Source organism: Taeniopygia guttata, chromosome 2, assembly GCF_048771995.1.
Source record: "Taeniopygia guttata chromosome 2, bTaeGut7.mat, whole genome shotgun sequence".
NCBI lineage: Eukaryota > Metazoa > Chordata > Aves > Passeriformes > Estrildidae > Taeniopygia > Taeniopygia guttata.
The window spans coordinates 37416543-37438577 of record NC_133026.1 but is presented as its reverse complement, the minus strand read 5'-3'; positions in this window follow the sequence as shown (position 1 = coordinate 37438577).

Genomic DNA, 22035 nt, shown 5'->3' with positions numbered 1-22035 from the left:
ACTTAGTTTTTAGAGTCTCTTCAAAGCATCCTGGGGAATTTCTAACTTGATATCTTTTTTTAGCAAAAATAAATTTATGAACATTATGTCATTTTATGAATATTAGACCAACACTAAGGAGCAAGATCTAAAAAGGTTTTCACAACTCTACAACATTCTTTTGGGTAGATATGAAGCACAGACATTCAAATTATTTGGTTGCACTAATCTCTTTGAAAACATGTGAAATCAGAACCCAGACTACTTTATAAGTGTCCTGGTTTTGGGGTTAACACATAACAATAAGAAATCTGGTCTTTTTACTAACAGGGGTGGTAAAACTGACTTCAGCACAGTTCAAGCTTCAAGACGCTAAGCTCCCAAGAAAATAAGAGTGGGCTTTCTGTTTATCAAGATGCATGTGAAAATGTGAGCCTACACTATGTAAAATATTAAGTATTTTTGTGACATCACATCCTGTTCTCATTGTTTATCTCCTTCAGTGCCAATGAATCATACAGAAGCTCCTGTTCTGGAATTCAGTACATGACTAAAAGAAACAGTAATACTGATAAATCCTATCTTAAACTAGTTGAAATCTCAAACACATAGTGAAGAGTTTAGCCAAGGATGAGAGTTTTATGGCCTCTCACTTGTACAAGTTTATTAAAATTCAGGACCATTTTGTAGTAAATGTAACTATCTGAAAGATGATTATTACATCTGAAATGTCAGCAGCTGAAACAGCCTGTGCTCCAGACCGAAATTAACAATGGTATAAAAACCATAATGCTCTTAACTTTGGGACTTCTGATAGCAGTTGCAAAAATCTTTGATTTCAATAGAGGCAATTTTTTGCTCTTAGTGGGCTAGGCCTTTTGCAGTCATGCTGTGTACTGCAATTAGGTGTCATTCATCTCTGATTCTGTATTGATAATTTGATAAAGAAACTTGGCTGAGCATGAAACATGATTAGTGGCTGCTTGGTTCATGTGATCAGCTTCATGCTGGGATGATGCTTAGGTGGTGAAATAAGCTGAACTGAAAGAGTCAATGTAAAGAAAGTGATGGAATAATTTGACCTTTTTTTCTTGTGCAATGCTCTAAAATGGAACTTCTGAGGTATGAACAAGCTGGGTCATTGAAGAGTTCCTGGCTATAAATGTAGGGACTTTGAAGATCATGCAATCTTAACTTTAAAATAAGTTTGATGAGAAAGAACTCAGAAGACATTCTTTGGATTAGATACCACAGTGACATTGTAGCAATGGTCTTCACACTAGGCACACTGTCCATACACTGACATTCTTCCTGTTCACAGCAGAAATCAAGGGCTTGACACCCATGATTAGAAACAAGCATAGTTAATAATATTCATTTCATAGGTATTGGACACTCACTTGAAGGACACAATAATTTTCCTTGGGACTCCATGTCTTCAGGTATGTTCATACCAGCCAAGATATCACTGCATTTTGTCAACACCTGGGTCTCCAGAAAGGATGTCTATAGTTTTTGTTTGTTTTTATTACCATTTGATTTTTCTTCTATGTTTCTTTATTCATTTTCTTGTCTCTCCTATGAATGAACAGAATCCATAAAATTAAATATACATTTAAGAAGTATGTAATCGTTAATGCCCCTGTTGGGCCATTTGATCATAGTCAATAAAGTGAATAAAGAATTTAAAGCAGCACAGCCACAGTAATGGTAAAATATTGGGAAGAGAGTACATCTATACTATAGTGTTCTTTACCAAATCTAGAATTTTATGACACAGATAGCTCTTTATCCTTTTATACTTTCCTGAAATATTCATCTTTTGGGACCTTCATAGATTTATCAAATTTAAATGTTATTTCTTATGTTCTGTAAAAACGTCTATGTGTTTCTGAAGGCAAAAACAATATAAAAAGGGATAAAATCTACAAACCATTTTCTTACTACAAATGCCTGCAGCATCTGTTAGCAATGTCAGCCCTTTCTCTCCTAGTGGCTTGTGGCTGGCATTTACCATGGGAACTGTTCTCATTGACACATGTATCCAGTGAAAACTGTCAGTTCAAAACACAGTCTGTCAATGCAGACATTAGTTTGGGCCACAACAGAGTGGGAGATGAGAGAATATAGGCAAAGCTATGCCTTTGTAACAGCCTGTTTGAACCCTCTCAAAACTGCCTAGTGGCTTGATGGGGAGAGGCAGAGGTTCTTAATGTAGTCATTCTGTTTTATTTGTAACACAGAAGGTGTAAATCTGCAAAAAGTCTTGATTTGAGGATTTTGAGGATTTTTAACCAGTGCTTCAGTGTGGGGGATGATGCCCCCCCTCTACCCGCCCAAATGTGTAATCTTTCCTTCAGACATATTTTCAATGTAGACTTGCCATGATATTATTGCCAGTCAAACTGCTGCCTGAATCTGATTGGAGTAAAAATATTCATGTTGGTTTTGGTACCCAGGAGAACCCAGATATTAAAAATGAAAATGTAAGAAGCTTCCAGTTGGGTCACTTTTATTTTTCTTCCTGCAGTTGCTCAAGTCGTACCAGTTTGCTGAAATCTACAAGTCAATCAAAGCGAAAATGCCTGTTTCTTTCTTTTTCTACTGTTTTTATAGTTTTAGAAAGGAGATGGAAACAGCTGTAGCTCTTCATCCAATGACTCACACTAAAGCCACCATGTAGTCAACAAATGCCTGCACATGTATTGCCTCTCTGCATACACACAGATTTACTTCCCTCCAGTTGTTCTGTTAAATCACATTTTGTGACTTCCTCAGCAGCATGGGACACTGCAAGGAGCATTTAAAAGGAAAATAAAAACTAAAACACCCACCTATGGTCCATGTAATATTGGTTATAATACAGTACCCCTTTATCCCCTTCAGTGGCATAATCAAACCATGTGTCTGGACTCCTGCATTAAGCCCCTCATTACAGTATTGGCTGCTTTAAATGGTGAGCACTGGAGTCAATTTTGTTGGCTGTGCTATAATTAAGCCTTCTCCCTAACTGTGTAAGGTTCTCTGTTCTCCACTGGGGTATTTTTCATGTCAAGTGAATTCCTGGAATAAAACTTAGAGCTTTTATCACCTCCTTATACAGCTGTGAAAAGCAGGGGGAAAAAAGTAAATTAGCCTTTCATGTTTTATTGATACGCATGTTCCACCTGACTGTCAGGAACTTCATAGTGGCAGTAAATACTTCAGAAACTCTTCACTTCTCTTCTTTGAGACAGGATGCAATGGATCACTATCCCATAGATATTAATAGATATTTAATTCACAGCAGTATGCAAATCATCTACCAATGGCACTGACTCATTAAACTATTTAAATTTGGATAAAAAACCTCAAAACCTACCAGGACCCAGTGAAAGAGATAAAGAGCACACACATTACATGATGTGTCAAAGAACCTTCAGGAGAACATCCAAGTTAGTCCAACAGCAAGTGCCAGAGACGGTAATTCTGGGAATTAAATGTAGGGTGATTCTTTCTGAGCCCAAGTGTGAGAACAAGTTTAACCCTGCCAAATACACTGAAGCTATTGAGATCTGGAGAAGTTTATTGGCATTCTTGAACAATGTTCTTCCAGCTATGGACAATCTCCCACACTGCAGTGAAAGATTTCAAACATGAGACCAAGTTATTTAGCAGGGTAATGAAATATGCTTCCTAGTGCTTGCAGATAACAAGCATAAGTCCTTAATTTAGTAATGCAGGGCACAGTTACATTACTGTGTACTAATTTACTGTCATTAGTACCATTGAGTACTCACACTTTTACAAAAACTGGCTCTGATCCATTCACTCTTCAAAAACACAGTAAATTTAGATGACATTTTTATAAGTCCAAGAGTAAAATTTCATGGTCTGGTAGTTTGTAATAGTAGCTTTGACTCATAAATAGTCAATATAATATCTTCTCTTAAAAAAAGAGTGGAGGGAGGTGCTGGGGCAATTATACCTTACCATTTAAAACACCTGATAACTGCCTGAGGGCCTTTTAAAGGTCAGAGTTACCAACCATGTGGAAAAAGGCAGTGGGTTAAGAAGATAGCTGGGTCTTCTTAGAGGTAAGTTAGGTGAGGCAAAATTATCCAAATTTTAGGAATTTCTTCATTAGGTAAGTGTAGATTAATTACTCCAGGTTTACTTAGGTATTTGAGACTGTGATCTATAAAAATTATTAAAATGGTAGTATGACAATTCAAATAATGATAAAGGAATCTAACTGAAGTCTGTATGGGTTATAGTATAAGGAGAATTGATGGGCTGGGGAGAGAAAATAGAAGGTAGTTTTTCATTTTATCTGGCTTCACTGGTGATTTTGCACATAGAAAAAAATGTGCTCTTGAAGTTTTTGATAACACATATTAGGAGCTATCATCAATTGAGAAAGGACCATTATATTTTCAAGGAAGACCTTGGGAACTGATATAATAGAAAGGAGCTGTTACTGAATAGGAAGGAAAGGCACAATCATGTATTAAGAAACTAATAACAACTAGCTCTAAGAATGCAGTTGCTCTAAACAACTGAAGAGGACAATGTACAAGTATTACCATTTGTGGCAATGGGTTACAAATTTGATACAGCTGTTAAAAATAAAATCAAAAATTTTAATTTAGGTATATTCTGCATTATACCACAGAATAAAAATTTTGTATTTTGACAACTTCATTTATTCATAAACAAGTGTAATTAAATCTTTTTGGAAAAGATATGAGGTATGAGAAAATAATGAAATAATGATGAATAATTAAATTTATATGGTTAGAATAAGGTGGAAGGCTGAGCACAAAAAAGATCCAATTGCTCCCTCTAGAATGGGATGGAAATGGTGGTAGCCATCAGGAAAAGAAGAAAGCTATTCAAGGAAAGAAGGTCTTCATGCATAAGTATTTGAATTGATGTCTATAAACTCACCAGTGAAAGTTCACTGGAAATTAAAAGATACTTGTAAGGGTTCAAAACACAGAAAAGGTGTTGAGCATGCAAAGACTGAGGTTATCCTCAGGTGGGTTCTGTCTTGGTTATGAATGGGGTTCTGTGCCACATTTGCTCTGGCAGCAGCTAACTGGGCACAATGTCCTAGTCAGCAAGTCTGTTCCATTTTCTGTCAGAGCGTACTTTAGTGTGTGGCTCCAAAACATGTTAGTGGCTTTACTTGTGACTTGAGAAGTCAGGAAGAGAAATATATGAAATATCAGTGTTGAAATGTCATAGGAAGAAGATTTCTGACTCTTACCCAGGGTCTATTTCATCTATGTATTCACATAATAATAGTAAGAAAATTGTTCCAAATCTGAGTGTAAGTACATATGTTTAGTGGTGGCTTTTGGACACTGCATGTCAGCTGGAAGAGTCTGTCATATTCTTGCTGAAATAGGATTCAGTATAGTTTTCCAAGACAATCTCATGTCAAAATATATCTGTCACAATGAGTTGCTACGCATAGTTCAGGTTGTAAAAAAATCAGACAGATGAGTGAGAATATTTAACAGTGCTGAAAGCAAAAAGTATGTCTCTAGTTCACTGAATTCATGAAAATATGCAGAGTTTAGCAACAGTTTAAGACTTGCTCATCTTTTATTTTGGGCGACAACTGACTTGGGACTTTAGGGCAGGGCATGCCATAGGGAGACAAATACCTGTGACCAAGTCCCTGCAACAGATGCAACAGAATAAGGGGGTGAAGTCAAAATAAAAGGCCTCTTAGCTTTTCACTCATTTCAAACTCTTTACTGAGGTTGCTGTGAGTTGCCTTCCTCAGTGAAAGAGTGCCTACATGTTGGATGACTGTGCTAGGTGGGCAAGATGCCATTCAGTTAAGCTGTGGAGTTCCAATGTTCAACAACAAAATACAGATCTTATTGAAGTTACTGCACTATCTGTGATGTCTGATTTTTAACACTTACAATTCAGTTCAGGCTTTAGCTAATAATTCAGTAAATAAATTGCCACTTGACACCTCCCTGTCTTTATTTTTTCAAACTTTCCCCTGCCGAGAAGTCACAGATTTGCACATTGAAAGGTGCAAATTTGCACCTTTCAAGGCTATAAATGTTATGCTGTAGCACACTGCGGATACATTTTTACTCTCTGCTCAATCCCATATTTTGCAATCAACAACAAAAAAACCACCCGAACAAATCCACAACAACCAAAAAAACTCTCCCTACCAAAAAACCAAAACCTATGAGTCAACATTCAGCAATATGTTCAATATTTTATTATTTGATTTAGAATATTCTTCCAAATGAAGCATGTTCAAAATATTTTACAGAACCAAAAGTTTTGTGTGACTGCAGCACAAAAACATAATCTGTTTTGGCTAAAAAAGGAAGCCTTCTGTTTTTCTTAAAACTGAGGCCAAACCAATTTTAATTTCTGAGTTCTTAATTAACAATAAATACAATTTAGACTGAGTTTCTTATTTAAAAAAAAACCCTGCAACATTTGTAGATTTGCAGTTATTTAGTCCACTGTTTAATCTTTGATTTGAACATCTTAAGTATAAGAAGAGTTAAATTCAAAGTCTTCATAGATTATGCCATCTGTTAGTGGAAATCTTTATTACAGAGCTCTTCAGAGCATGGCTAATAATTTGGCCATTTTACAAACTGGCCATTTTACAGCCTGGCCATTTCTTATTTATTTCTGCTTTATTGTTGTCTAAAGGTTCTCTGTACTCATAAAAAAAAATTTCATTTTATGGTGGAAGACAAGTCTTAAAAGTAATTTTCATTATATCCCAACACAGCTTGAGAAGCTTTCACAATTTTTCATGAGAAAGAAAGGAAGAGACTGGCCATCTGAGATGTGAGATTCAAGTTCATCTGACGCTCTCTGGAGACCTAAGCTGGTGCCAGGGCCTTGGTGAAGCTGTTAGGCACTAAAGCATTTCCTCAGCCTCTGGTTTATTGGGAGGCGAGTTGATTCCTTTGTTACTATATGCAGCAGTATAAATGTGTACACCTCTATCACTACCTTTCACTAAATGTAGAGTTTTGAGCTGTTCTCTATGAAAAGTTTACTATAAGATGAGTTACTTGTGTACTGGAAGTGCTTATTTTCCCCACAGACCACAAAGGAAACATTGGATGATAAATGAGAGGTAGACATCTGTGCTATATGAGTCTGAAATTGATCAAAAAGTTAAGCAAATATTGTATGTCATAAATTAATCTTGTGTAAGCAAGTTACTCTTTAGTTCAGGGTGGGGGACAACCAACATGAAGTCCAGGATGTAGTAGAGTGATGGAACTGAGTCCTCTATATGCAAGATAAGTGTGAAAAAACCATAAATATGCTTGTTAGTAAGTTTAGTTTCAGTCTTCAAAGTGAAGAATTTTTTTGCAGTGAAGGTTTTATTACACCAAGCATATTAATGTAAAAGTGTTTGAATTCGGGTTTGTTTTTGTGTCACTCAGCTCCTTCTCTCACTTTGGCTGTTCTCCAGCAGTTTGCTCCCATGTTACATGGCCATGCCATGTCAAAGCAGCCCAGCCAGCTTACCCTTGGGAAGTGAATGACAGATTCACACAGGGCCCTGGCAACATTACCACATACTTTTTAAAGACTAGAAGAGATTGTTTTGACTCTAGGAATTACAGAGTAAGAGGGAATCAAAGGGCAGGAAAGGAAATGGAGACACTGAGCTTTACAGACAGTCACAAAGAATAATAAAGCAAAGGTGGTTGAGTCTTTGTCCCCTTACCCAGCATTCCAGTGAAACACCAGTAGCTGTAGCATGGGATCATCAGGCTAAAATACAGAAGCAAAAGACTGAAGCAAATGGAGAAGTTTGTTGAGGACAGTAGGAGTAAATCTTAACTATAAATTCTGTTTCACTTATAAAAGTTTTCTGAGAAGAGTGGTATACCTTGCTTCCAACACCACTCAGTCCCTCCTATATGAGACTTTATCCTATCTGTTAGCATCTCACAAAATTCCTGATTTTAGAAACCACAACTGTCTAAAATTTTATCAGAAGTCAGGTGCTTCCTTCCACTGCTCAGAGCTGTTGAATAGAAATACTAAGTTTTCACTTTTTGTAGGGGGCTTTCGCAGTCTTTTCTAAAGGCTGAGACAGTTCAGAGCTAGACTCTTAGCTGTTATTAATAAGCATAGCCTCATTATTTTTCTAGGCCTATAGCAATTTTTGGTGGCTGAGATCTGGCACATAGTTCTGAATAAAAGTGTTGTTTTTCAATTCATAATCAAAGAGATGACCCTGTTAAAAATGGTCATATTCTACTGTGAATATCTCCTGATTTACCAGAGAGACAGTGACTGTGAAAATTTCTGAGAACTGCTATTTCCACATTTCTCTGCTTTAACATCAAACTCCTGTAGATTTTTTCCTCATACAAAAATCACTTATTTTCTAAACTATGTAGCTGTTGACAGTTTTGTGTCACTCTGAAAGAAATGATAATAACTTAATACTATTTTATTGAACCAGGATGTACCAGTGTTAGCTTGGGTGAGTTTTTGGCCTAAATATCTAGGTGTGACCAGAGTGTTGGTACTTGTGTGTCCCAATACTACTTTTGGGAGCATGAATATCCTCTTGTAGTTTTAAAGGAGTTGAATTGCGGTGTCATTATTTTCTTACCTTCACCTTGTTCCAGTCTGTTACTCTTTGTGATAGGTCATGGTGAAGAAATCCTAGTCTAGTGAAGGCACCATGCAGATCTAGCTTTGTATGTTGACTGTTCCTGATGCTGGTGAATTTCTCAAGGTTGTTCTGCTACTGAAAATGGGCTCTGAGTAAGTGCTATGGAGAATAGGATCTGGTCTAAGGTGTCATTTAGTGATGGGACTGTCATGAAGCTGGTGAGTAAGCACCAGTTACTGGGCTTAAGTAATACACTGAGTGGCATGCTCAGCTCACTCTAAATAATAAAATACTTCAATCTGGTAGTATTGCCCAAATAATATTTCCCATACAAATAACATGAAAGAAAATGTTTACATTCATAATCATATAACTTCCTGTCCACTGAAGAATTTATCCCAGTTTTCTGACTGGCCCTAAAACTTCTCACCATCTTTCTAAGCCAATTTTTCCTATTTTGTGTTTGTGTCTTTCTTTGTCCTCTCCCAAAATCACAGAGCTAATGTATCTATGCTGGTGACAGCACCGCTTAGGATAAATTTCTTTGCTGGTATTGTCCTGGAAAACATTCAAGCCAGTAGGAGGAAAAATTTCTTTGGGGGATAGACAGTGTTTTATTAGGAGCTTGCCCAAAGAAAAGTGGGCTAAAAATGCAGTGTCTCTGCTGCTAGCAAGATGTTGTTTAGGGTATGCTTATTGATTCCCAAGAGAGACACTAGGTTGTAAAATTTGTAAGTGTTAGGAGGTGCTGAGTAAAACAGGATATGGACATAGCTTCTTCCTGCTTTGACTTTGATGCTTTATATCTTATTGATCTTCTGTTTCTTTTAATTAGCATTCTGGAATTTGGAAAAACATTAGGCATAGATTAGTATAAGACAATGCATCAATACACCTGATATGGTATATTGACAATAAGACATTGTCAATACACCTGTTATGGTTAGATACCTTGCAGGAGGCAACGCATGCACTTGTGTCATTCAAGCATTTGCTGAGCTACAGAGAAGGAATTTTGGGAATCAAAAATGTTTAAGGTTGCCAAAATTCTGCTCGACTCTCCTCCTAAATATTTAGCTCCTTATCCACTATTATGGCCTAGCTGTTTAAATCTCCAGTGACTTTGACAGTGCTATATGTTCTGCTCTACAAATACCGTTAGAGAGCAGAGGGGGTGACCAGAGTGTCAGAGATCCGATTTTCTTCCCAGGGGAGTTAAAAAATGAGCCTGTGGGGACTGGCACGTGCAGATGTATAATTTATCTGTGTGTTTGCACAGGAACAGAGAAAGTATTGGGGAACCCTTGCTTTTATCCCACTTAGCTCCCAAATCACTAAACTCTTGGCAACATGGATATTTAAAACACAAATAAGCAAGGTGACAAATGATTTAATATGGATAAAAAGACTAATGAAAGTGCATGTCCAGTAGCTGTGAAAAGCTATTCTTGTTATTTCCCCACTTATTTGAAAGCATGTGCTTCTTCCCAATACTAACCTATCCTAACCACATCAGACATTGGTGGTAGTCTCCCTGGAATTAATATATTTCCTTAGCTTCCTTTTCTCATTATTTATTTTCCTCTGTTCTTTCTATGTTCCCTGGTTTACTGTGTTACTAGCAGCTTGCCTAGTTCCACTCATTTCTGCAAACTACAGTTAGTCCATCACTAAAAACATGCCAGCACCACCTTACTTGGTAAAATCTTGGGGAAGAGAAAGATATTTGGATATGTAGTCATGTATCTGGTCTGTAGATCAGTCATGGTTTTTTCTTTCAAGTACTGATGTGCAATTTGTAAGGTATAAGGGTAATTTTGAGATAAATATGTAGTAGTTAGCCACTTAGAGAGATTAGAACCTGCTTTTGTCTTCATCATCTAAGTTACAGCTGTCTCAGACTATAGCAATGGCTTTCACAGATGTACAAGACAGCATTACTGCAGTAATTCCTTAAGATTTTGGAAAAGGAAACATAGGTCCCAACAGGTATCACAGTTACACTTTTCCTCCCATACATACATAATAACAGCAAACTAAAATCCCTCTTCAACTGCCACTTAATTCAAAAGATGCCAAAGGCCTGTCTATGCTGCAGTTTCCAATATTCAACCATGAATTGTAGAATAATTTAGGTTGGATTATGGCAGGTCATCAAGTCCAACTCAAAGCAAGGCTATCTTTCTTCAACATTAGATCAGGTTGTTTAGGGCTTTGTCCAGTTGAGTTTTTAAAATCTCCAACTGCCAAGACCAGCATTAAACATGTCCCTGTATTCCAGCTCTATACAATTTTTTTAATGCTTCCAGGAATGGAACTTCTTTAGGCAACCTGTATGAGCCTGAGAACTCTCTCAGTGAAGAAATTTTTCCCAATATCCAGTTTAAACCTACCCTGGAGCAAGCTGAGTCTGTTTTCCCTTGTCCTATCACTGGTTGCCTGAGAGGAGAGATTGGCTCCAATCCTGACTACAACATTTTTCAGGTAGTCGTAAAGAGAAAGAAGGTCTCCTTCATGAACCTCCTTTTCTTCAGGCGAACCAACCCATTTCCTCAGACACTCCTCATAAGACTTGTGTTCCAGACCCTTCACCACCTCATTGCCCTTCTCTAGACTCACTCCACCTCTGGGTGTGCCTTGTAGTGGGGGCACCAGAACTGAACACAGGATTGGAGAGGCAGCCTCACCAGTGCCAAGTACAAGGGGATGACCACTGCCCTGGTCCTGCTGGCCACACTACTGCTGAAACAGGCCAGGATGCCATTGGCTTTTCTTGGCCACCTGGGCACGTGCTGGCCCATGTTCAGATGACTGTCCACTAGTTCCCACCCCAGTGTTTTTCTACCAAGAAGCTCTCCAGTCATTCTTTCTCCAGCCTACAATGATGCTGGAGTTGTGATCCAAGTGCAGGACCCAGACCTTCACATTACTGAACCTCATGCAATTGGTCCATGGATGCAGCCTGTCCAGATCCCTCTGCACAGCCTTCCTACCCTCCAGCAGATCAACACTCCTGCCCAACTTGGCATTGCCTACGAACTGACTGACAGTGCACTAAATCCCCTCATTCAGACATTGCATTGGTAAAATAATCAGAACGAGTCCCAGTACTGCGCAGTGAGGGATACTTGTCACCAGATGCCAACTGGATATAATTCCATTCACAACCACTCTGAGGCCAGTTTTTTACCCAGCAAAAGGTATGCCTCTCCAAGGCCTGAGCAACCAGGTTCTTCAGGAGAATTTTGTGGGAAATAATGTCAAAGGCTTTACTAGATTCTAGGTACATGTTTACCTTTGATTCCATTTCTTCACAGCTTTTATTTTTTTTTAATTCCTTTTTCCTCTGCTGAGCATCAGTTACTGCACATCATTCAAGCAGCTGGTGGAACTCTGTTTTGAAATTCTGGAGATCACTTAACATTATCTGTTCCAAAACTATAAAGGCACTATTTTTTATCTCTGTTCTCTACTTAGAAACTCTGGTGGGTTTTGGGGTTTTTTTTTTGGTTTTTTTTTTTGTTTTTTTTTTTTTTTTTTTTTTTTTGCTTTGGACTCCTGTAATATTGCTGCCTTGAAAAGAAACCATGTCAGAAATGTGTAGAGGTATTAAAGAACTTTTTGCCATTCTTTGAGAATTCATCTATGACAGCATATAAAGATTTTTGTCTTTGTTGACATAACTTCTACAGCTAAAATGAATTGGAATAAGATTTGTCTGATTAATAGCATCACCCTGGGAAGAGCTGACATCATTTAGTTATGGGATTTTAGTATATAAAATGATTGCTTTTAAACGTTTTGTCTGGAGTTGATTTTGGAGAATGTACTGGAAGGTGCTTCACGTACTACTACATGTCACAACCATGCTATGAAACAAGAGTATGCAATGGTGAGCAGCATGAACCCAAGACTATGGTTATTATGTCACTAATGTGGCCATTAAGTTTTCATGTTAAGATTTATTATGCTGTCATTACAGCACTTTTGGTTTTGATGTATCAAACCACTACTACAGTACATATTTGTTGACATCTCATCTGTTTTAGAAAGGCAAATGATTACAAGTTACCAAGGAAACTAATAAGCAGTATGCAAGGAATCGGCTGCACAATTTGTTTTGCTGGATAGCAAGTCACTGCTGTTTTAATGTCAATTAAATTACTCCTACTTCTCACACTGATAAAATAAAAACAAACCATGTACCATTTAAAAAAATTATAACCATATCCATTTAGTAAATGGAAATGAGCATTGTATTGTAGCTTTTACAGATGGAAGATAAAGAGGGATGCAATTTGTTGAAGGTATTCTGTACTTCATATACAAAGTGCTTTATTTTATGACTTTACAGACAATCTTCTGTTCCATTAAGTCCATAAAACTACATGACCACAGATCCTAGAACCTGAAGCATTTTTTAAGACTCTTAGATACAAACTTGCTTCCTTACTTTGAATTGCCTGGACAGTTTGATAAAATAGAATTTCATTCAGACCTGCTGTTGAGCTATACTGTGAAAAGAGAAGTTTGGAGTAAATCATATCGGTGGGATTGAAATTGATTTAGGCTGGTGACTCAGATAAAACAGGTCACCTGCCCCAACTCCTGAGCAGATTGCACTGTACAATGCCAGGATGAAAATCAAATAGTTTAAGTTTTTTGAAAGCAAGAGGCGATCCTCAGGGGACTATACCTTTTGAAGCCATAATAGCTGTTGTTAGGTATCATTGTGTCTATTTTCTGTGAAAGAAATATTAAGGACTCTCTGTAGCCCTAGAGAGCATTTGTTCATGGTTCTGACCTTCAAGTGAAGGACCATGAATTTTTAAAATAACTTTGATATTCTTTGCTATTTTTTTCTGCCCTGTTCTCCTAAGCCTTATGTGTTCTAGATAGTTTGGCTCAACAAGTCATACCACATCCCCTTTTCCATATTTGTAAGTTTTCACTCTTGGTAAGTCCCCAGTAATATTTGAAAGGCAGATGAAATATAAAACAAAAGCTGCTATTGCCTTCTCACGGCTTAAACTGACTTCCAGAGGCCATGGAAGGCAGGAGGGTGTGTGGAGCTGAGTCCCGGTGGAGACAGGCAGCTGAGCAGGACATGCTTACTTACAACGGAAGGACTAGAAGGTGGAAAAAAGGTTATAATTTTGAAGATATAATATTGTGGGACATTGCTACCACAATGAATTTGTAAGATGGATTTATTTCCTCCCTTGTTGGATTCACCCTGAGTATCACTGCCTTCACTGTAACACTTGCTCATTGCAGCTTATGCAGAACAGATGCATGTCTGCTATAACCAAGACCAGACCATCTTGTATTATTTACTTTGCGTACACTTCAAAAGGACTAATCTTTTCTCCTTATATCAGTAATACTGAAATGAAAATTAGCATGACTACTACTTGATACTGAAAACCTCCAAAAAATTGATATTAACTGGGTAATATCTCTTAATATCTGTGATAGCAAGGACAGGCAAGGTGGTGTGCCTGTCACTTTGGCTTTGAAATCCCTGAAATCATGTGAAGTGTGAGAGCATCAGCTGAAAGCATTTTCAGCTGCTTTTTATTTGGATAGCATTTCTTCAAAAGTATTTTTGGTGATAGGATTGGTGGGTGTTGACCAGTTCTAAAATGAAATTCAATAATTGCCTGTGGCAAAATTAGATCAACAAGCTGTCTAAACTGCAGGTGCTGGTATTAGTGAGGCAGTGTGCATGAACAGCAGGGGATAACTGGATAGAGAGTTAAATAAGTGGATGCGAATGAATTGGTGGAAAGAAATAGGAATGGTACGTAGAAAACTAGATTAATATCATTCTTTCTGGGTTTTCTGAACGTTTAGTTCTTTCCAAACCATATGCTGAAAGTAGTGTTTTCGGTGATACTGTCAATAGTCCTTGTTCCCCTCAAGTTTGACTTGAATACCTGGGGCTGCTTTTGCAAAAGTCCTCATGGGAAATAATGGAGAAATAGCTTCATGGCTACTTTTTTAACATGCTTCCACAAAAGATGTGAAGCTGCTGAAACTTGGGTGCACAGAAAATTTAGAAAATCCCTTTATAAAGTGTTATATACAACAATATGTATTTTACTGATATGACATATAATATACAGGTATGACACTTTCATTTTGTTTTGCCATGTTTGCAAAGACTGAGAATTTAAATAGATTATTTACCAAATATCCTATGAATTTGGAAGGTAGATTTCAAGCATGCAGATGGACTAGAGTGTGAAAGTACATGCTGCAAGATTTAAAAAGATGGAGTAAGTATTAAATTCAGGAAAATATTTCCTGCAGAGGAAAAGGTGTCATCACAAATGAGAAACTGTTGCAGCAACTGCAACTGTTGAGTGTTTAAGGAATTGAAGTTGAAGAGAATGAGACTGAAAAAAATTCATTCGCTAGCATCTTGTAAAAAGTAACCAGAATGAAAATTAACACACACAGTGCAATCAGAAAAAAAAAAAAAATTATGAAAAGACAAACTAGAAATACAGTCAATAAAAGTCTTAATCAAAGACAATAGTTACAGGATGATTTTAAACCTATCAATCAAACTTTAAACAAAGGAAGAAAGAGTAAAATTTAGATTCAAATTAAGGAATTATATAGCTCAGGCAACTGTTTCTAAATTTGTGTAAGTAGAAGCCCGTCCATAATTTTCCCCTGTGGAATAAAGATGAGAATTTCAAAGGATTACTCCTGGCTAAATACATTTTACATAAATGCATAATGCAAAAGTATAAGCTGCAGGGAGAAACATTCCGGTTATATACAAAGTTAAAATTATGTGACATTTTAAGTATAACCCAGAATATGTATATATGGAGCACAGAGTATTTATTTCTTGGACTCAGATCAACAACAAATTGCTTTCATGGCATCTCCTTTCACAAAAAATGACTTAAGGGTCAAGCGGTTTGAGTTTGAGGAGGGGTCTTCCCTAGGAGAACTGAACTGTTCTTTAGCTGTCAAGAACACAAGCCAGTCAATTAAAGGCAGGAGGGGAGGAAAAAAGCAAAGCAAAATACAAAAACATATTGGGGCAACTAAATGAACTGGTTTTGAAGCCATTAATTTCTTCAGTGTAGTAAGAGAAAGGGAATGACAATCATTAAGATGTGGCTGGGTTGAGCAGCACTTGGAGCAGAAATCGTGTGAGTTTTCACATGAGTTTCTAATGTACTTTCAGTCAAGTGAAAAGGGCATGCTGAGGAGAATAAATGAAATATTCATGATTTCCTAATGAGCATCGAGGGTCCCTCAATTTTCTGTTTGATATTACTCTGTCCAGACAACTTGAAATTAGATCACAGGTGGGAAAGCTGCAGGGAATTACACAGGATCACAGAATATTCTGAGTTGGAAGGGACCCATAAGGATCATAAAGTCCAATTCTTTAAGTGAATGGCCCAATTGGGGATTGAATGCGTGACCCTGGCGTTAATAGCACCATGCTCTCACCAACTGAGATAATGCTTCCAATCTATTACAATGATGATAAGGTGATAGAGACTTATCTAGGTGGCAGGAATCTGTGGGAAACAGCAGGGAAGCTATGGACTGGCAGACCAGGTTTATTCACCGATGGTTGTTTACTTGTTCCAGACCAGGATATAGGATCAAAAAGGATTTTTAAATTTTAAAATTCCAATCTAGGGGAAAGCCCAAGGGGATTTTAGAAATTATTGTGGTGCTGCTGGGAGATGGCACAATTAGAGATGCTAAAGGAAGGAGAGTAAATGACAGAAATGAAGTCTGTTTCTTATTCATAAGATGGGGTAATTTTCCCTAATTGAAAACACGATCATTCAGGAAAATAAATATTATTTTAGACACTTAGGGCTAAACCTTTCAAAGGTGCAGCTACACTGAACAGGAAAATTCCCTGGCAATTTTGCAAAGGCACTTTTGAGTCAATAGAGGCTCACATGAAGTACTGCAGGCTTCTGAAACAAGCTCCAGCACACCGCTTCACACTTGCAGTCCCACTGTTCTAGGCTCAGGCTTGCATAAACCTTTTATAATTACTCTGAAGGTGCAAGAGAAAAGACCTTTGAAAATGTTTAAAATGCAAGTGCTAAGGTTATTTATTTATGCAAGGGAAGATGATCTGTGATTCTGCATCAGGCAAATGCACTGAGATTGTTTCTACAATGTTATTTGGTATAGGTGTGGGACATTTTTTAGAGACAGAACTCTTTCCTCTTGTACTATTGAACAGTCACTAACTGATAGGGATACATGCATGATCTCTGTGGCTTCAGTCCTTTGAATAATTAACCTTGCTGGACACCTTCTAGTTTTGGAAAATGTAATAAGGAAACCCAAAGGGACTTTAATCAGCCATTTTGCATTTGTTTCTGAGAAAAGGAGCATACTACCAGCCTTCAAGTCTGGTTAATTAAAACCAGTATGGGAAGTCTAGTTTTACAGTCTAATCTGGGAAGACAAGATCATTTTGCAGGCAGAGGTCAAGTCCCAAAAATGAAAAATTGAACTGTTGTATTTTCCCCTCTTGGCAGGGCATCCATGAAAGGAAAAATCCTAAAAGCAGTCTGTCCATCCATGCATTGGTGGTGAGAGCACTGTGCATGGAAAGGAGAGGGTCACCATTGGCAAACTTTTTTCTCTGGGCGGTGCCATGTGTGACATAGAAGCACAGGATGTGGCAGCTGTGTTTCTTGGGGGGTCTGTGGCACAGGAGGGGCTCCTCTCTCCCTCAATGGACTGAGTACCAATTGTCTGGAGGGTGGAAACCTGATTGGGGTCCAGGTTGTGTCTCACTGTGGTTTGTTGGAGTTGGGTGGTGGGAGGAGGAATGTTTTGGAAGGTTTTAATTTTGAATTTTCTGTGTGTTTTATTTTTTTTTATAGTAGTATAGTAGTAGTAGCTTAATAAAGTTGGTTTTTTTTTTTTCCGCTTGTTATTAAGCTGGGCCTGCTTTACTCTGTTCTTGATCACATTTCACAGCATTCAGTTGGGAGATTGCATTTTCATGGGAGCACTGGCATTGTGCCAGTGTCAAACTGTGACAAAGCATTATAAAGTCACCCTAGAAAAGCAAAGCAAATACATGTTGCATTGCAAGTGAACTTTATGAGGAAAAGGTTTTCTTGGATGGCGCAGGAAGCAAAGGATAAACCCAAAAGCTACTTTTAAGAAATTTTAGGTATTAGCTATGGTCTGCTACTCAGACTTGGAAAAAAAAAGAGTAGACTGAAACTCAAAAAACACTTTGATAGGGCCTATAAGGGTAGGTACAATTATAGTTTTAGCAAACTTTCATAATAGTCTATTATATAGCTATTATATAATAAATATAAATAGCTATTTAATAGCTATTTCTACCAAGCTAAAATCACTTGCACAATTAAAAACATGTACTGAAACAAGGATCCTACACAGAATCAACTGCTGCTCTGCAATACAAATGACTAGAACAAAGTCTTTAAGTATTATTCTGTCATAAAGTCGCACTTTATTTTCTTGAAGCAGTGCTAGTTGTACATGCTGTCTTACAGAGTCAAACCTTTCACTCAAATTCATTGTCATGCATTTGGGTGGCAAACTATTTTTAAATAATGGAAGATCAGAGATAAATCATTAATATTAGTGCAGAAGGCAAAGTCTAGTGTGGGACCATGCACTTCATTTCCTCTTGGTACAAAGTTAATTATCTCTCTTAAACTTTTCCATATTCAGCTTCACTAATCTAGACAAGGTGGCAGAATGAATAATTTGAATTCAAATCCCTGAAACTGAAGGAAAAGGATCAATGCACTAGCTGACTCTTGTTCACCTTTGCAGGAATATATTATTTTAAAAACATATTTTGCTTTGAATTGCAATGCCTGTAAAAGGTTAAGATATACCAATTGAGACACTGACCTTTCCTTTTCCTCCTTGGACGAAATAGAACACAAGCAATGCCATGCAATCATCCAGAGATAAGAAAAGAGGAGGTGAAGCATACAAGCGTTTTAGTGCTGTAAGGATAAAAGTCACTCTTACAATTCTCTGAGAGGAGAAGAGGTCATGTATGGAACTGTGGTTACACCACCCTGGGAATTTTCTAAAAGGCCCTGAATTACTCTTTTTGACAAAGCAATTAAAATATAAAAAGCAGAGGTAGTCACCCACTACGTACAAAAATTTATAGAGAATGGAAGGCACTTTTACCCTGTCAGTATGATTGAGAACTGAGCAAAGTCCTCACAAAAGGACTTGCAGCAGAAAGAATGGCAGAGTTCAGATCAGCATTTAATGAGGCAATCCAACACAGAGTAGCACAAGTTCAGTGTTTGGACATCAAGTTGTGATTGCAGTGCTGGCATCATGAGAACAACTGGGGCCATCCTTCCAAATTTGCTGCTCTACCCATGTTACTAGTACTGCCTTTCTCTGTTCCACTTATCTTGTTCCAAGGGTGCAAGGAAGGTCTCTGGTCTCTTGACTTCATATTTAGGTGACAGCTTTCCACCTCATTAGCCTGGAGGCCTGCCTCCACTCTTCTGTCTCTTGCTGGAAGGGTAAAGTGTTGCAAAATATCTTTGTGAGAAATTATAAACGCAGGTGTGTTGTACCAGATTATCGCTAACTCTGTCCATGCTGGAGTTAACATTTGATGATGGCATCTTGCATCAAATATCACCTGTAAATGTTTCCTGTATCAAGCAGATGAAAAATGCAGATTCAGATTAAGGTTGTGAGGGGTGAGCAATTGCAAACAGCATGGAGAGAGGCTGCATACAGTCTCTGTACATATGCTGTACAACAAAGCTCTGTTTCTGGAGAGCCTCTGGAGCAGATCAGGATCTCTCTGTGGGAAAAGGACAGCTGAATGATGACTCTTTGGGCATCAGACCACACATGTTTTCCCAAGTCCAATTTCAGAACAGCTGAATGACTGATGTAGATGATTTAATAGCTTTTTAATAGACCTAGGTTTATGTGTCAATTTACGACCTTCTCGGTCATAATTGGCTATGACCAGCCAAGCCCTTCCAGGGCCTATTCACATAGTGCTTTTAAGACCTGAAAACGTATGGGGTTACAATGATGTTCACAGAATTATACATGCATATTGACTGGTGATTTTATGACCCAAGGGCTATGTGTAAAAAATGTATTCTCTCTGGCCTTGTAAATAACAGTGTGCTGCATTTATTACTTAAGAGAGAGGTTCTCTCACACATTTTTGGCCAGCACAAAAATATTCAGTGTGTCAGATACTGTTAATTTTTTGTTTTAAATATATGATAATAAATATAAAGCTCCTGCAATTTCCCATTGCTTCTCCTGCACTCTTTTGTACCTTTGTGCTGTGGTCTGCTGGGAACAGCATAGCAGACTGTTCCACAATAGGAGGGGAGTGGGAAGCCAAGCACAACCCTGCAGGCCAGGGGCTGGCTGCCAGGCTCAGCTGAGAGCCCATTTTGCATAGCCCAGGGCAGGCCTATGGCCAGGCTGGGGGACTGGTCCATAGGTCAGGGACTGGGTTTAGATGGACACCTTGCACCCCAGATGAGACACTGATGCACGGCAGCCCAGGAAAGATTTGAGTGTGAGAAAATCTTCACTTAAAACTGTCTCCCAAGAAAGTTGCAGAGAGGTATCCTCTGCTGGGGCTGACTCTTGCTTTCCTCATTACAGCTTCCTTTAAGTCCACCAGCTGTGTGGTTTGGATACTGGCCCCAAACCCACGCAGCTGGCTGTGGGGGAATGCTGTGTCCTGCTCACCTCCTCACTGCAGTAAAAGTAGATAGGAAACTACTGCCCACACACTCTATTTCTATTCACATGAGAAGAGCTCTTTGAAAATTTGAAAAGTATAATTTGTTGGATTTTGTTTTCATTTCTTCTGTTGAGCCCAGTTTGCTTCATGAGGAAATGCAGTGTTAGCAGGTCTGAGTGCACATGCAGGACAAATGACATGGCTAAAGACTTACAACCAATAATATCTAAGTTCTGCCAGGAGTGACTTCAGAACTACAAAAGTGCTAAATGGCCATACCCACACAGCCTGTGGATAAAAAGCAGCTGTTGCTATGTGGATACCATCAGCTCTGCCAGACACCAAATCACATGATGGGTCAGGCTGGAAGGCACCCACAGTGGGGAACCTGCTTCAACCTCCCTGCTCAAGTAGGATTATCCTAGAGCTCACAGAACATCCAGATGGGCCTTGAATATTTCCAGTGAGGGAGATTCCACCACCTCTCTGGGAAATCTGTTCCAGTGCAGAGCCACCTGCACAGTCAAGAAGCTCCACCTCTCTGGTGCACCAGGAGGGTGCAAACAGAGAGATAGGCTCTGGGACACAGCCCTGCAGGAATATCTTTTGGGTCCTGTTGGGCTCTGGGCAATTAGGTGCACTTTTGTGTATTGGTTTTTGGATTTTACATGGCAAAATCTCCTATTAATTCAAGTAGTGACCACAGCACAAGCCAATACCACCAGATGAAATAACTCAATGTCAATGAACTTGATAGAGTACCTGAAATTAACATTTTTATTCAAACATTTGGCTAGTTTATGATGGGGCAGACACAATTGAAATAGATTTAGATACATGTGCTGAGCTTTCCCATTGTTACATAAAGAAGATTTTGTGATATTCTTTTACACCATTTGGTTTGTGGCAAATTGTGTAAGTCCAGAGATGAGTGAGTACTGACACTGATCAACAGAACTGGGTCTTTGTATCGCTAGAGTTTTTAGAATTGTGGACATTTGTGGTCCTCTTGACAGTCAGCAAGAGAGGGAAGGTTTAGTTGTGAGACCATCCTGACAAGAGTTTTCCTGACAAGTGATTCTCTCATGAGAGTTTTGATATGTAATTCAAACCATACTTATGGCATGAGTACTGCACCCTGATGTGCTGTATCCTCATGAGCAGGTTTAGAAAAAGAGACAGCTGCTGGAAGAAGAGCAGGTGGCATTCCCATAGCAGGGATGAAAATGAATAGAGAAGAGAAATCTGTATGAACAATGAGGTATAACAGCTTACATACTTTCATTAAAAAGGAAGGACAGGAAAATCCTGCTTAAATCAGTCACATGGAAGTACTCAACTCAAAATGAGGGGGAGAAAAAAGCTTTTTAAACCATGGCTCAGGTTGAAAGTCTTCAGTATGTGAACAAGAAAGTGTATTTCTATGAGGTTTGAAAAGAACCCTGATTACTGCAAAAAGAGCATGACAATCCCTTGTTTCATGGAGGGTCTGTGAGGGTCTCAACGTGACCCTGAGTACTGTTGTTTATTATGTCTGAGTGTTGCTATGCTGTACACTGGGGGAGTTAGACTGAGTGCCTAACTCTGAGTGTTACAGAAGTATATGCTTAGGGTGTCCTAGTCTGCATCAGTCAGGACCAGCCTGTGTTTTATTCAGCATTTTAAAACAGGCAAG